We start from the raw sequence: 15000 nt of genomic DNA, 5'->3' as shown, positions 1-15000 counted from the left end.
CAGAAATGATAAAAAAAAAACCGCCATGGTTAAATGAACATTAACATACAAAAATATATCCTTGGCATTGGGCAAGTTCAGCCATCAAATTACATCACTGATAAATCCGGCAATTTAACGAGATCCGAATTCCCAATTTCCTCAATAAATTCTCCCTGTTGTCTCTTGTATTCCGTCGTCACGTGAATGCGTGAATTTTTCTTGGGGTAATTGTTAAACGAGTGCAAAATTCTTTTCTTAATTTGAAACGCTTGCGATAAAATCGTGTTTTATTCAGGTGACCGGAACATAAATATCCACGGAACGAGTCCAGAAAACTTGAAGAAATAAAATTCTTTTGAAATTGCTGAAGGTGTAAAATATATCCGCTGAGAGACATCTGGTGTCACAGATATGCATTTTTGCGTCATTATACAAGGAATTAATATTTTTTTGCATATAACAGAAATGACAACTTCAAATCATTAGCGCCTGTGAAATAGATAAGGGGCGGCGATATGGTAATTTATTAACTGTCAAAATGACTGGTGCGCACTAAACAAAGACGGGAAGTATTGCCTTCAATTGTCACCTAAGGGAATATGCATAATTAAATGACTTGAAAATAAAGCAATCTGAATACTGTATCCTTGAACGATAAATTAGGAAATTTATCGGTCACTGCCTTGTGTTAGTTTCATTCCGCAGGTATATATGCACCATGCGTCAAAGTTTGGAAAAATCAAACGTTTTTTTTTTTTTATTTACCTTCGAATGGTATTCTATGTCAATTGTTCTTAACCAGGGGTGCGAAGCTGGTTCCTAAGGGGTGCGAGGATGCCTATGAACAATTAAAGCAAAATATATTTTAATGTACGCATGCTATTTTTTTCTGGAAGAAAAAAAAAAAATACATAATAATGTGAACGAAGATTTTAAAAATGTGGTTTTGTTATTAATACACATCGTATCAACTTTGTATTTTAACTTTTTTTTTATTTCGGCAATTCAGGGGGTGCGGGAAATGAATGCTGATTTGAAAGGGGTTCATACATTGAAAATGGTTAAGAACCACTGTATTCTATGTTAAGTAATGCCAATATATTAATTTTATCTGATGAAAAACAAAAGACTGCCTTTTTTTACTGTTGAAATAATTTACCAATGTCACAATATGTGGAAAAAATTATTTCCGATATAAATAACATTGAGAGAAAATTATTTATGTGACGTTAGTATTCTGATTTAATATTCCTGTAGCTGATATTATACGTTCATAAACGTAAAATTTGCTTTAAAGAAAAAATACTTCAAAAGTATAATACAAAGAATTATAGAATTTACGGTCCAGAAGGGCCTCAAAGCATAGTTTATTATAGATTAATTTGGAAACCTTCATTTGCTGAAGAAAATATTTCAAGTACAGTTACTGAATAAAAAATTGTGTGGCATAGGAATTATTCAGAAGTAAGTCCTATACATGGAAACTAATAAAATTGGCAAATATACTGTGCTTTCCTTCTGTTCCTTAAAAATACTACCTACTGATGGCTATATATATTGAGAAAAAAATAATACCACAAATATAACAGTTGACAAAATGTTCAAGCATCCCTGAAAAGTAACATCTATAGCTAGCCATGCAGAATGAGGAAAATAAGAAATTAAGAATACAAAAATAACAATGAAAAATATTTTCGGGCATAAAACATACACTTTAAAGTTAGCATATTTACTGATTACATGTCATAAAGCCTCAACAAAAATACAAAACAGACTGAGGGAAAAATAATGTAAGCTACAGAAAAAGCGATTCAGTCCCTGAACAGTTTATTAAAATACAGAAAATCAATGACAACAACGAGCATTTTGACCATATTGTCAGCTGACAACGTCAGCGTCATCAACGCCGCGAGGGATATTGTTACTTAGTTAATAACATCATCATCTAGCGCTGTAACGTGACACTGTTAGAATCAGTAACAGCTGAGTTATTTAAACATGTGTTTATTACCATCCTTTTTTTTATTTTTTGTTATTTTCATTATCATTCTTCCTGCTGTTGCTTTTATCCAATGTATACTATTATTATTATTATTATTATTATTATTATTATTATTATTATTATTATTATTATTATAAAATGTCCCTCCCCTTTACAACCATCCTTTTTTGTGATTTTCACCATTACGTTTACTGCTGTTGCTTTTATTCATTATTATTATTATTATTATTATTATTATTATTATTATTATTATTATTATTATAGAATTCCCCTTTCCTACCATCTATTTTATTGTTATTTTCATCAGCATTTAATACTGCGGTTGTTTTTATTCAGTATTGATAATACTACTACTAATAATAATAATAATAATGATAATAATATCATTATTATTATAAAATGCCCCTCCCCTTCGCTATCATCTTTTTTATTTTTATAATAATTTTTACTGCCGTTGTTTTTATTCAAAATTATTATTATTATTATTATTATTATTATTATTATTATTATTATTATTATTATTATTATTATTATTATTATACAATTTCTCCTTTACTACCATCTATTATATTCTTATATTCATCAACATTTAATACTGCGGTTGTTTTTATTCAGTATTAATAATAATAATAATAATAATAATAATAATAATAATAATAATAATAATAATATTATTATTATTATTATTATTATTATTATTATTATAAAATTGCCCGCTTCTTTTTAAACACTTTTGCGGGTATAAATCTACTGTTTATTTATTATTATTATTATTATTATTATTATTATTATTATTAGCGGGTATAAGTATACTGTTGATTTATTATTATTATTGTTATTATTATTATTATTATTATTATTATTATTATTATTATTAGTAGTAGTAGTAGTAGTAGTAGTAGTAGTAGTAGTAGTAGTAGTATTTGTTAAAAACAAAAATACCGCAAAAGGCACTTAGCTGAAATTAAACAATTTACAAGGTACTAACTGATAAAAAAACTGAGTTAATAAACAGCGGTTTTAATTGTCTCAAATCATTAGTGGCTTCATGAGACGAAAGGTCTTTATGATGTCCACTCCCTTGAATATGCCATTTAGTAACTTTTTGCGTTTTATTCTGCTCAATTAACATACGATACTTCCTCAGTAATAGTAATTGGATATCAATTTTCATTGTCATAATAATAATAATAATAATAATAATAATAATAATAATAATAATAATAATAATAATAATAATAATAATAATAACTGAAAAAAAGGATTTTTCGTAAACAGACTTCATTAGGTTATATAAGCCGACGCTAGGAAAATTAACAAAAAGTATTATTATTATTATTATTATTATTATTATTATTATTATTATTATTATTATTATGACGTTGCAATACCATACAGAAATAATGGACAGTAAACAGGTAATTAAATAAAATACAGATAAAATCAATACAGGTACATCAAAAACAGGCAAAATTATTAGAAAAATAAGGGAAAATGATCGAGAATTTAAAATAGATTATTTTAAAGGGCAGACAAAAAACTTTAAAACCAACAAAGGTTAAAGGTTTCACTTTGCCTTTGGTACAAAAATAATTAGTTACAAAAACTGCAAAGATGATGATGATGATGATGATGATGGTGAACTTGGTGGTGAAATTGATGATTATGATGATGATATTGATGAAGTCCTTTATGTAAAAAATTTAAGACCAAAATAAGGTAATAGTATTCATATCTTTGGTAGAGATGTTTAAATACAAAATACTCAAAAAATTGTGATGGTGAGGATAATGAACTTTATGATGATGATGATGATGATGATGGTGAACTTGGTGGTGAAATTGATGATTATGATGATGATGAAGTCCTTTATGTAAAAAATTTAAGACCAAAATAAGGTAATAGTATTCATATCTTTGGTAGAGATGTTTAAATGCAAAATACTCAAAAAATTATGATGGTGAGGATAGTGAACTTTATGATGATGATGATGATGATGATGATGAAGTCCCTTAAGAAACAGACTAAAAACCAAAGGGTAAAAAAGGCTAATCTTATCTTTGGTACAAATGTTCAAAAGGCAAAAACTCCAAAAATGATGATGATGGTGAATTTGATGAAAATGATGAAGTCCGTTCCTAAGCGTTTCAAGAAAAATTTAGCTCATCTTATCTTTAATACAGATATTCAAATGTAAAAAAAAACTCCAAAAATGATTATGATGACGGTAAGAATGATTGTGCTTTTCATCGTACCTTTACTACAGATATTCAAATGCAAAAGACTCCAAAAATGATGATGATGATGGAAAACCTGATGATAATGATGATGGTGATGATGATGATGAGGTTGATTTTCTAAGGGTTAAAAAAACTTACCACATCTTATCCCTTGTACTGATTATGATGACGATGATGATAATGGTGAACTTGATGATAATGATGAACTTGAATGATAATGATGATTGTGAGGTCCCTTACAAAACAAGAACCACAAAAAGGCTAAAAGACTTTTCATATCTTTGGTACAGATATTCAAATCCAAAAAACTCCAAAAATAATTATGTCGATAATGATAGTAATGATGATGACTATAATGACGATGATGATGATGAGGTCCCTTCCTAAGAGTTCAAGAAAGTCTTAAGGTTTCCCCCCTTGCCCAACAAGGCAGTCAAGTCCATAAACCCTCAAAACAAATTAGAAACAAAGAGGAAAGAGGACAAGAGAAAATAAAAAAAAAAAACAACACTAAAATAAGGGGACAGCTAAGGTAATACAAGGACGCCACCACATCACCTCCACCTCCTCCTCCTCCTCCTACTTCAGGACGTCTCTATGTAAAAAATAGAAGCCTGCGCGAAGGGAAAATACCAAAGATTCACACTAAACGAGAAACAACAAAGACCAGGATGATGTCCATTATCGAATTCCTAAGGAGTTGGGAAAGACGTCCCCTGTTCTGTATAACATGTTTGTTTTCACAGCATGGATGGACTCTCTCTCTTTCTCTCTCTCTCTCTCTCTCTCTCTCTGTCAATAACCCTGGTGGGACCTGGGGTGAAAAACACACACACAAGTACACGTACACGTACACACACTTATACAGACATACACACTCACACAGCATGGAAGTTCCGTCAAGACAATCTTTGAGGTCCGAATATGGTTAAATGTTGAAATAATTCATACACATACTATTTTATATATATACACACACACACACACACACATATATATATATATATATATATATATATATATATATATATATATATATATATATATATATAATTAAATAATTATACATATATATTATATATTATGTATACATATTCATATATATCAAGGTGTATACATTTTTGTTTCAACATTTCACCATATCCAGAACTCCGAGCTTCTCTTAACGGAAATTCCATGCAGGATGTTAGCACGCACACACATGCATGCACACATATATATGTGTGTGTATACATATATATAACGCATATATACAAAAGGGTGTTTTTGGAAATTATCTAATAGTTTACATTAATTTATAACCGTGCTTCTATTCCATTACTCCAAAATTAAATTACAATATATATACATATATGTAATATATATACATATATATAACTACAATACATATGGGTCTAACAAACGTCTAAAATAAATGCATGGAATAAGCACCTTCACCTCAATATGCAACCACATGCTAACTCTGCATTAATCCGGAAATAAATCAAGAAACTGTATACCAGAATAAAATGAGCTAAATCGACGAATAAAATAAAACAGCTTCCAGACCAAAACCATCCCAAATAAATAAGAGATAAAAGGTGGGGGGGAAAGGGTATCACGGAGAAAGTAAGGAGAAAGTTCACTTTCATTACTTGGCTTGTGCCTGTATTAAAGCCTAAACGAAAGTTTACCATAACGGGAATATTGTTGAAGAAATATATATATATATATTTGTAACAGTGTAACACCAGCAACGCCTCTTCCATGTACGAGGGAATAGGTTTCTCAAATAAAGAGAAGCCGTAATGTGTTTGTTGTTTACAAGGAATGTGGTTTTAAACTTGAGCTGTTTAGTATTTCTGTAATTTCGCTTTTGTTCTTCATTAGAAAATGTTTCTTATGAGAACATGGAACATTATATAACAAATAAAGGATATGTAAGGCCGTTATGTATTTCTTATGAAAACATGGAACGTTATATAACAATGACTTGGCGTCACCGTTAATTGCCTATTTAAACTTGGCCTCAGTTGTTTAGTATTGTGTTACTTCAATGTTTCATTTTTGTATATATCATTAGAAAATATATATATATTGCAGAATATGGAACATTATATAACAAAGAAAATATTTATGTATGTGATATATGTGCATATATTTATATATATATGTTTATGAACGTTACATAGCAAAGAAAATATTATATATATATAACATGGAACGTTATATAACAATGACTTGGCCGTCACCTCAGAAAAGTCTTCGTGCGTATTGCCTACCCTTTTATAAAGAACACACTGACAACTGGTCGATTATTGCGTAACCGTGACACTAGTTTGAACTAAAATGAGAGTTGATTATTACTTTGGGTGATTCAAACTGTTAATATGCATTATACATCCATACATTTATAGTTTTATATATAGGGTATAAAGTATGGACATTAGATAACATTTTCTTGCATCAGTATTTAAATTATTTGCCATTATGGGTTGTCTGAAAGAAAAATATATTTAAATCAATAATTATAAAATTTTATATAACAAACACAAACGCCATATTATAATAAACACCATTTATATATATATTCTTAACACAAACCTATTCCATATATATATTTATATATAAATATATATATACATTATATATATATATATATATATATATATATATATATATATATTATATATCATATATATATATATATAATATATATATCTATATATATATATATATATATATATATATATGAAATGCTTGTTTTTCATTGATTCAGCAGCTAAATGTTGAATGTGGCTTACTCGTTACAATTTCACTTAGTAAGGACATCAAATGTAAATCTTTTTTGCTTTATTTTCGCAGATCCTACGCAATCAGTCGCTGGAAGGAGAAAGTAACTTTTGGCAAATGAATGCGGAATATGTAAATGCGGTATCATATTCATAATAAAACTAATATCCACTTTTATACCATGAAGCACTGGTGATGTAAACATTAAAATATAAGAATGAAATTCTTTTATTTGTATTATTTCTCCCGTTTTAATTTTCACCCCCATTAGAAGGAGATTTTAAATGCACAACCAGCCATTAATTGTCGATGATACTTCAAAAGATAATATGGCTCAAAATATTTACTAAACGAAAAGTAATGTAATATCAGCGAGAAGAATATGATACTTTTACACAAAGCCAAACATATCTGTATGTGTCTATAAAGTAATATAATACACAAATACACATGACAAAAATATATATATATATATATATATATATATTTATATATATATATATATATTATATGTATGTATGTATATATATATATATATATTATATATATATATATATATATATATATATATATATATATATATACATATACATATATATATATATATATATATATATATATATATATATATATATATATATATGTATATATATACATCTCTTATATATCAAACAACCACACTTGCACATCGACAGCTATACACTGTATCACTTAATTGCTTGAGTGTTATTTCCTTTTAATTTTTTTAAGGAAAGCGGAAGGGCTTAAGTTAATGATTCCCAGTCTCTATGTAACAAGTCCAACGAGTATCTATGCTAATGGATACTGGTTTTAATGCCAATGAGATAAATGTCCTGGAAAAGGTTTTTTTGTGGATTTTTTTTTTTGAAATTTTTTTGAGATTTTCAAGGGTCTATTATCATCAGGACAGACGACAGAACGAGTTATGCTAAATTTTGATCGTAAAATGAAGACAACTATACTCTTATATATATATATATATATATATATATATATATATATATATATATATATATATATATATATATATATAGATAGATAGATAGATAGTCATCTCTTCTCTGGAGAATATATAAATAAATACATATATATATATATATATATATATATATATATATATATATATATATATATATATATATATATATATAGTATATATATATATATATATATATATATATATATATATATATATATATATATATATATTACGGTGCATTTCCCCTCGCCTCCCACCCACAAGATCGATCTCCATAAATGTAAAGAGTACCAGAGGTTGGATGCAACACAACTGCAACCAGAAGAAGAAGAAGAAGAAGGGAAAGAAGAAGAAGATGAAGCCAGCCGTTGAATAAAAAATTATGGTCTTCGGTATTTATGATAAAAATCGGTCATTTACATAACTTTTCAGATGTTACAGAAACGGAATGATATACCGAGGATATGTGTCAGGCAATAATGATTTATTCAGTGATGCATATTTCTGCTTTCCGATGTATTCATATTTCTGCATACAAATATATCCACAAAAGGATTAGCAACAAAATTTACAACAATCAACAATGAATATTTCTGTGATTAAAATGGCTATTGTGTTGAAAAATAAAACATCTGCTTGAAATTCAGGAAAAAACCATGCTCTAAAATTAGAAAAACCTGAGACGTGATCATCGACATAAGCTCTAGATTTATCTCTCTAGTAATCTTTTTTATATATGTATATATTTACATATATGCATACATACATACATAAATACATATATATATATATATATATATATATATATATATATATATATATATATATATATATATAGACACACACATACTATATATACTATACAGACAGTATATATATATATATATATATATATATATCTATACAGACAGTATATATATATATATATATATATATATATATATATATATATATATGTATATATGTATGTGTGTGTGTATATATGTATGTATATGTATATATGTGTGTGTGTGTCAATAGTGTATGTATAATCAAAGACAAGCCAGGAAAAACAGCAAAGATGTAAAAGTACTTGATAGTACAGTACACTTATTGAGCATTTATATCCACACAAACTCCTGACAACATGTAAACCTCCTTAAAACGAGGCCAGTTTTTATGATCAAGCCGAGCCACTATTTATTTCGAAATTCAATACACGATCGACTGAGATATGAGGAAATTCAGAAATCTTACTCAAAAAACATAAAAATAAGGTTTTGTGTTATAATACTAAATTACAATTAAAAAAAAACATCTACAAAATTCACACCCACACTTCTGACGTCAGATCGAGACGGAGTAAGTTTCCAGGCTATGAATTATGCTCATGCCAAAATTAAAGCAAAATTAACCAGTTTTTGACAGACTTAAAACTTAAAACATTATGATAACAGAGAACTTCATATTTCAGTAAACCATTATGAAGTAAAGTAATAAAATAGTACAACTATAAAGCAGCATTCAAAACAAAACGAAGGAAAAAGGAAAATTGCTAGAAAGCTTTCTGATTCTACATCCATGATCTCAATTCGCCAGACTTCGAGAAATATACATAATAAAACAAAAACAAATTAAATAAATAAATCAATAACCTAAAAATATAACAGGAGCTGCAACCGCAATACTGACGGTAGCAATTAGGACCTTCTGATTATAAAATATATAAACATTAAATCAATGGTTCTCAACTGGGGGTCCCTGAACCACAATTGTTCTTCTTGTTGTTGTTTTGTCATTATTTATTTATTTATAATTTTATTTTTGTGATTTTCCAAAACTTCTCGGGGACCTCCTGCTCTACAGTCACGGACCCCTTGTGGTACGGGAACCCCCAGTTCAGAACCATTGTATAAAAATAATGAAAATTTAATATCAAGAGCACCAAATCATCTCAATAAAAGGATAAAAAAGAAAACTCGTTTAGTTAATGAACATCAAGCATTAAAATCAAGTTCCCAATAGCCTATCACATTTACTAATAATTAAAAAGAAGTCAACATAAAACAAATGTTAAGAATTTTGCAAAAGACTCAAGAAAAATGACAAACAGAAACCCAAGGAAAAAAGCATCAGGAAAGCCAAACAAACATGACAATTAAAAGAATTGGATATGAAGAAAAACAAACAAACATGACAATAAAAAATGGATATGACGAAAAAAAAACATGACAATTAAAAAAACTGGATACGAAGAAAAACAAACAAACAAACATGACGATTAAAAAATGGACTGCGGGAGAACGCTTCAATGTTTGCAAGAATAAAATAAAATAGGATAAAGGAAGCTTCAAAGCAAACAACCTCCATTTCACACAGGAAACATCTATATGGAAACAACAAAGACAAACAAACAGCAAACGACGCAGGAGAAAGTTATATAAACACAAAATTTACAAAGAAACAAACAAACAAAGCAAGACAAAGTCACAATGCGGATTTTAATAAGAAAAATAACGCCATAAATCTAACCAGTCAAAATAAATAAGTCAGATTCTATAGCAAGAGAGAAATCGGCTGAGGACGTACACTATCAAAAAGCAGTCAGTCAGCAGGAATGGCAACTAGGAATCAAAATCAGTCAGCAGGAATGGCAACTAGGAATCAAAATGAAAAGTTAAAACCCCACTTTCAAGGGTCGAGAACGAACGGAAACAGAGGGAAAGGCAGATCGGGAGAAAGTAAAAAATTTCATGGGGAATAAAGTAGGAGTTAAATTTCCCTCAATAAAAACCCCTTCGGGAATTTTGGACGGGGAATACAGAGGCCAGGAGAGAAAGTATGCCATTAAACATTTAGGATTTTGTAGGATGTCACATTAGAAATGCATTGAAAGATGGCAAATGCTAGTTAAGCAAAAATAAGCTCAAAATCAAGTGCTCTTAAACGTAAGGAACCACACCCACACAGCCACTTTCTATACAAGACTTTCTAATAAAAAGAAATGGACACCAAGTCAAGGATCCTATCATATATACTTTCTACCTTTACCTGAGCTATGGACAATCACGAAACATCTCGATCCTCTCTTACATTACCATGATTTTTGACGGTATGGGTACACTAGCACTGGTCATTGTTTTAATAATGCAATTTGCATTCCCACCTCTATCAGTAACACAGCTTTATATGAACAGGGGAAAAAAAGATTTAACACATTAGTATCACTGCTAGTAAACCCATACTGTCAAAGAATATCTCCCTAGCCCCGGGCTGAACGACGGTAAATTTATACATGAAGTCCATTACATGGAGAAATATATAAATGTATGGATACACATCAGCTAATACTATATACAGATTATTAGCATAACCCTATTGTTATTTCCCCTTTTACTAGTACTGAATTCAACTGGTTCTGGTATCGCTTACCTGTGCTGTCATCCACCACCTGAAAAGAGAAGAATAACGTTTAGAAAAATATTCAGACTGTGTAATCTATGCTATAGTAACTGTGAAAACTACACTGCTAAATTCAGAGAGAGAGAGAGAGAGAGAGAGAGAGAGAGAGACAGACAGACAGAGAGAATATATGATGAATGGTTTCACTTCTGTTGAGTAACAGTTACTTGGTCGAGGCATTCCACTTTTGAATTAAATGACTGTATCCATTTTCAGGGAGAACTGATCACTTACATTTATTTTTTCTCCATAACCCAAAGTTGTGACCTCAAACAATTCAGTAATAGCCATGTACATTACTCGCTGTCTAGGTCAACAAAGGTATATTTAGTTTTAAGGGAACTCGCCCAGTAATAGAAGTATATAAAATCCTACGAAAATGTGTTCTTTTCCTATTATTAGTATTACTACTGTCACTTTCAATAAGACCATAAACAACAATAACGGACTTATATTTTACTTTCCATTCCAAACAGCATAAGGCATTCCCATCATGCCCCAGACTCGACTAAGATGACCACATAAATCTATATTCTTTCCTATCTTCAAATACTTCCCATTTGATCACAAGATGCTTCGACGAAAAAAAAAAAACTCTCTCTAATTGAAGGCCCGACCTTCCGAAGGTAAAAACTGATACTCTGTTGTTCTCAATAAATCCCCTTAACTCTCTCCGGGAAGATCGACTTTACTGCAAATGATGGAAGCCAAGTCATTCTTTAAAAAGGTTCGGTATCTAAACAGGGCACGGGCACAAAACCCCCGAAATCTCCGGGCTACACTTGTTAAGAGGCTCTGTAACGGCCTGTAAATAGAGCCCGAATCGCTCTATCAAGAGCATCGTTCCTTTATCAGCATCACCTGTCCCCCGATAGAGGTGCACCGTCATCCGAGTCATTGAGAGGACGCCCTTAAGGAGGAGGACCAAGGCGGGCCGAGACGGGCAATGACAAAATCTCGCCGCCCGTCAATAAGCGGCGATCATCGGGCCCGGCAGTTAGGGCACCCCTTCAGCTTCTCGCCGAGTCTCTTAAATTAAGCCTTATGACCCCCAAAGGCTCATCCAATGGGAAGAGAATGGACTCGGAGTATCTTGCCTGACCCTCCCAACAGCCCACTTACGAGGCCATAACCGAGACACCGCCGCCGTTGCCGCCGCCGCCGACCCAAAACAACTCCTTTTTGCCCACCGCAAACCCCCGGCAAGTTATGCTTAGTAATAGACCGATAATAGTCAATTATGGGCCAACGGCGGCCATCTAACAAGTGACAAAATACGAGGCGGACGACAGCGCGAACGACCCGAAGAGAGTCGTTAGGAAGCACCCCGTAAATCAGCGAGCGAGACCTACTGTTTGTTCTCAATGGTTTATATGAGCCTCCAGCCATTCTTAATGTGCAACTTCATGGCAACATAAACCATTTTACGGCGGGCATAAAATTCTTGTAATTGCCCTCACTTTGAATCTGCAACCAGAATCCGCTTTATGGCACTCTTTCGCGCCTCCCTAACCCCCTCCCCTCCCCTCCCCCTTCCTCCTGCTCCTCTTTCCTTGCCCATTCCCCCACCCACACCCCTAGGGAGGGGCCTCCTCTTGCTCCTACTCCCTGTGCTTGTCCTACATTTTCCGTTTTGGCTTCTAAATACTACTACAACTATTACTAGCATTTCTGCTAGGAGTAGTTTTGCTACTAGTTCTATTACTGCTACTTCTGCTGCTAATTTCAACATTTTCAGCGTCGCTCCAAACTCGTTTCTCCTTAAAACTAGTCTGACTGAAAATCATTGTCCCTAACCTGACTGATTGACTGACTGATTCACTCTGACTGACAGATTCAAGCTGACAGACTGATTCACTCTGGTTGACTGATTCAGACTGACTGACTGATTCACTCTGACTGATTCAGACTAACTGACTGATTCACCCTGACTGACAGTTTCACTCTGACTGACTGATTCACTCTGATTGATTGATTCAGACTGATTGACAGATTCACTCTGACTGACAGATTCACTCTTAATACTCTGATTGAAATGATTCACTCTGATTGACTGATTCACTCTGATTGACTTGAGTCATTGCCCTTTCTCGTTATCAAAAGCCATTCCTTTACTGCAGCCAATCATCACCATCTTTACTTAAAGACTGATTTTCCTAAGCATTTGATTCAAGTTTTTTTTTTAATGCTTGAAGACTGGTTAGCTGGTCTGGGTTTAGGATGTTGCATTGCATTGTTTATCACTGAAAGCAAGTGCTTGCAAGCATGAGATAGCAGTTAGCCAATTTACGAACACAGCATGGGGTACTGGATTTTTCTGTTTTTTTTTATTTTTGGCTACATCTGGTTTTCCTTAAATGACGTAATAATTATTTTGGAACGGAATATAGAGCGAGAAAATAAAATTAGTAATCCAGCAATTGGTACATGCATAATAATAAGAACTCACGAAAAAAATTTTTACATATATATATCCTGTGAACTTCCACAACAGGTGGTATATGTGGCTAGCAACCTCACCCCCTGTATACTTGTTACTGGGCAACAGAAGGTAATATCTTGGGCCACTACTTCCAAAAAGAATGTCACCTGTGTTCACGTGATCCCATAACATTCACATACATATCACATTATGCCAGCACATAATGAACATGTATGTGCATGGCCATATTACAATCCAGGAATGTCTCTTTAAACCTTTTCCGAGGTAAAAAAAAAAAAAAAAAAAAAACCAATAAAAATAAAATAGAAAATAGCAATTGGTGAATAAGCATCCAGGTTTCCTCCGTGAGTTTGCAATCGGCGAGATTGCCAGGCCCGGGCCAGGAGGTCCTCCTCCTCCTCCTTCTTCTTCTTCTCCTCCTCCCCTCCTCCTCCTCCTCCTCCTCCTCCATCTCCTCCTCCTCTTCAAGCAGCTGATACCACCTCGGAAGGGACGATAAACAGGTAAGTGACGGAGCATCAAGAATGCACTAACAATCGGACCGGGCCCTCGTAAACATTCCAAGTGGTGACTTACGCCAGGCAATGCTCCGGCTCCCCACGATAACGCTGCTCCGTCGAGAGAGAGAGAGAGAGAGAGAGAGAGAGAGAGAGAGAGAGAGAGAGAGAGAGAGAGAGAGAGGATTCCTTAAACGCTGGATGAAGAGCTATTATGGAGCGATGGGATGTTGATGAGCTGGTTAACGGAAAGTAGCAGAATGGTAAAAAATTCATGCTCCGCTACAACGGAAGGATTAGATACTGTTTGAGTGGGTGAGATCTGTGGGTTTTTATTGCCTTTGGATTCTACGTAATACCTCTCTCTCTCTCTCTCTCTCTCTCTCTCTCCCAGTGCTTCTTATTTGTTTACTTGAAACATATTTTCGACTAAGCATGTATCAGCTAATAAGTTATTATTAGTTCGTTCTACTGACATATACTTACTGGTTAGCGTTCTCTCTCTCTCTCTCTCTCTCTCTCTCTTTCTCTCTCACACACACACACATTATACGTTAAATAACTAACTTTAAGTGAAACCATAAGTATAAGTGTGTTCTCTATTACAATGACAGGAAAAAACA

At 32.2% G+C, this 15000-nt stretch overlaps 1 long non-coding RNA gene across 1 annotated transcript in view; it reads right to left on the bottom strand.

The window, feature by feature from the left end:
• The window catches only part of LOC136847596 (uncharacterized), an 811533-nt gene that overhangs the window by 498289 nt on the left and 298244 nt on the right, over nt 1-15000 (bottom strand). The window contains exon 2 of the long non-coding RNA XR_010855782.1: nt 11408-11426. This is a non-coding gene — a long non-coding RNA (uncharacterized lncRNA). The remainder of the gene's footprint in view (nt 1-11407; nt 11427-15000) is intronic.

Source organism: Macrobrachium rosenbergii, chromosome 17 (genome assembly GCF_040412425.1).
Source record: "Macrobrachium rosenbergii isolate ZJJX-2024 chromosome 17, ASM4041242v1, whole genome shotgun sequence".
In the NCBI taxonomy this organism is placed as follows: Eukaryota; Metazoa; Arthropoda; class Malacostraca; order Decapoda; family Palaemonidae; genus Macrobrachium; species Macrobrachium rosenbergii.
This window is presented reverse-complemented; position numbering and strand designations above follow the sequence as displayed.